This window comes from Elgaria multicarinata, chromosome 2, assembly GCF_023053635.1.
Source record: "Elgaria multicarinata webbii isolate HBS135686 ecotype San Diego chromosome 2, rElgMul1.1.pri, whole genome shotgun sequence".
Lineage (NCBI taxonomy): Eukaryota > Metazoa > Chordata > Lepidosauria > Squamata > Anguidae > Elgaria > Elgaria multicarinata.
Genome location: NC_086172.1, coordinates 119,728,415 through 119,732,026, shown reverse-complemented (window position 1 = coordinate 119,732,026; position 3,612 = coordinate 119,728,415).

Below are 3,612 nucleotides of genomic sequence, written 5' to 3'. Positions count from 1 at the left end.
TCCAGTTGATGCTCACAGGGTCCTAGCAGACTCACAGAGAGCCAGTATGGTGAAGTGACTAAAAGTGTTGGACTGGGAGTTGGGAGATCCGGGTTCTAGTCCCCATTCGGCCATGGAAGCTCACTGGGTGACTTTGGGCCAATCACAGACTCTCAGCCCAACCCACCTCACAGGGTTGTTGTTGTGAGGATAAAATGGAGCGGAGGAGGAGGATTATGTACACCGCTTTGGGTTCCTTGGAGGAAAAAAGGTGGGATATAAATGTAATAAAATAAAATGAAATAATTAAAATGTTTGACATGACAACCAAGGTCTGTGCAGCGTGTTGCCAACCCTGTCCTGTCTCAGCTAACTAATCAATGCAGATATCCTTTGGTCCCCTGCTCTAGGCTGCTGCTGAATTTATGAGCAAAACAGTTTCAGGCAGACTAGGCTACACTAGTGAGATCTTTCTGCAGGCGCTGTGAGCTGCAAATCAGGGAAGATGGAGTGGAAGGATGGATTCAATGCACATTCCCGTTAATGTATTAAGTATATCAATAGCAGGTAGGTGGCACTCATGGGAAACTTTGGGAAGGACAATGAAATGTAACAAATGCAGCCATCTCATCACTGACCTCTGGAAGCGCTTCTTGGACCCCTCTATTTTTTTAAAAAAATTATTTAGCAGAAAATGTTTTGCATTTCTATTATGCACTGTAAAGCAAGTTTCCATGACTCACAGCCCTGCAGGGCTCTAAAATAGATTTACTATTCTTAAAGACTTTGGAAAAGAAGGTTTCTCAAGGGGCACTGAGATGCTTGGTGGTGACTCATGCACACACCAAGTGCCTCACCGTTCCAACTCCTTAATGTCGTCCCAGCAAGTTATTCAATCATTCATCCCCCCCCCCTCCGGAGAGAAAAAAAAGCCACCTCCAAAATGCCACCTCTTGCAACTGAAATAATTGCAGATTTTGTGGCCTCTTCCTTGCACAATCTGACATTTTACCATAAAATGCTATTAATAAAATTCTAGGTGATACTAGTAATACTAGAATGAGTAATAATGGCAAATAGAAGCTGAAGGGCAGTTTGAGAAGGAAATCCTCTAACTAATTTTAGCCACATTCTGTGCAAGAGACCATTATTGCTATATTAATGTCCTTAATTGATAGGAAGTAAAGGATACAAATTTCCAGAAAGAGCAGAAAAAAACATCTGGTTTCTAGTGGACTATTTACATAGATGACTTTCAAATCAGTCAAATGTGATCCTTTTTCCTCTTACTGATTTTTTTTGAATAAGTTCCAGGATCTGAATGACAGAGAATCTCTGTGGAATTGGATGCTTCAGTGGCTGGAGAATGGAACAGTTGTAGCTACACAAGAAGCAGGCATCTTCAAAGTGTTGGAAAGCCTGGTGTGACTTACAGCAGAGTTGCTTTATACAGAGAAAGTATGGCAACACAATATTTAGTATGGGAGGCAAAAAACACAGGCTAGAGCCAGTTTAAAAGAAGTTCAAATCAACTTACTTTATTAGTACTTTTATACACATCATCAGTGAAAGCTATCTAAAACTGTTTCACTACACTGTTTTATCCCCTAAAGCTGGGTGTGTGAGTGTAAATAAGTGAGGCTATGAGATATAGTTACTTGCTTCCTCTCTGGAAAGACTTCATGGTGCTTGTTGGAGAGGCAGGGGAAGAAGAAAAAGGAAGCGGAGGGAGCAGGAGAAAGGAACTGATCAGACAACAGGTGGAATGAAGAAGACATTCTCTATATGCCCCTAGTATTTGGAAGCATGCAGAGTTTTCCTATCATCCAACAGAATGTAGGCTTGGGATGTTTCCTAGCAATATGGCTGGCCGGTCTTAACATGCAGCAGGGTCAAGCAACTTGATAGCACTGTGAGATGGGGACAGATGAAGGCAGAAATTGCCGTTGGAGTGGCAGAACAAGATTTCTTCAAGTGTTGGAGGCTGAAGGATGCAGTGATGGATTGGAAGCGGGCTAATGCACCAAAGCTTAATCCAGACAACACAGAGTGCTGATGTTCATTGGACCAACTGATCCAGGAGTGGAAATATCACCTGTTCTGGACAGGTTTGCATTCCCTCTGAAGCTCCAGGTTCTCAGCTTGGTGTTTTCCTAGGTCCAGCATTGCTCCTGGATATGTAGGTGGCAAGGATTGTGTTTGTCCAGCTCAGACTGGAGAGGCCAGGATACAGCCACCTTCCCTCCCCCCTCCAAAGTGCCCTTGCTAGACAGGCTGAAAATAAAGGCACTCAGAAGAGGGGGAGGCAAAGATAGTCTCCACCATTCCTCCCACAGTGCAGGGCTCTGGCCAGCAGGGCACAGGAATCTCAGAAGCTCCCGAGTCAGGTGCTTCCGAGCCGTGAGAGCACTGTCCATGCGACTGCACCCTAAAGCTGTTCCTGCCAGTAATTTGGCCTTAGGAGAAGCATTTCAATCTTTTACAATGGGGGAAGAAACTGCACAAATGCCAAGAAACCACTAAACAATAATTCGTCAGGGAATAAGGGGCAGGGAATGGGGGGGCACTCTAGAGGTGGGGGGCAGGTTTACCGTCCGGAGTACCATCTCCCTATTCTTGCATGTGCTCCACTCCTGCACACACAGCCTTGAATTTGAATTTATCACATTTGCAAGCTGCATCACCAAATTTGGAAAAGAGGAAAAATATCACCATATCACTACACTGAGGTTCATGCAGAGGATCTGGAAGTGCAAATGTGCAAAGTTTGCATTAATTGCAAAGCCACTGAATATCTTGCCCAGCCCTTGATTGGGGAAGGGGGGCCATGGCTAGACCAGGCCTATATCCCGGGATCGTCCCGGGATCATCCTTGTGCATCCAAATAACGCAAAGGGGATCCCGGGAGCAGGCAGGGACGACCCCTCCATTTGCCTGGGATAATCCTTAGGTCCAGCTAAGGCCTGGGAGAATGTAATTGCCAGCACCCCATCCCAAATCCATCTGTTTAGAAAAGTGCCCCCCGAAATGTATATATTGTGAAAGTGCATACAGAAATGCATACATTGAGATAAATGCACATGAAAACATAAATGTTTTTTCCACCTACATGTTTTTCCACGGATTTAAAAACAAATCATGGAATGATACAGAAAAGGCACAGAATGATCACAAAAGGAAAAATGAGAAACAGCAATATTGAACTTAACAGATTCCTCCTTCCTGTCTCTAGTCTGTCCTAATTTGGGGGAATCAGGATAGACGTAGGTCTAAGTGCTTCCCCATTATGTAAGGAAGTTGAACGCCATAGATTCCGGTTGTTACATCATGTTCATATAGGCCATCCCTGCTTCCTACTATATTATAGTTATGATGGGATGACGAGACAGCTGAAACTGCATTGCGAGGAATGCAGGTGAAAGCACCTGTTGTATCTTCTCTGTGTTGAAAACGAGGTCATCTGTATCCAGCTGTCAATTTGACACACTTTATTATTAATATTTTTTATTTGTTTAGTAATGATGAAATTTTGAATGGGGAAAAATGCACACACCTCCTGAATGGGCTTTTTCAAGACAGTTTGCATCCAGCCCCTGGAAAGGCACACCCCCAGGCTCGGATGCCCTTTCTGTG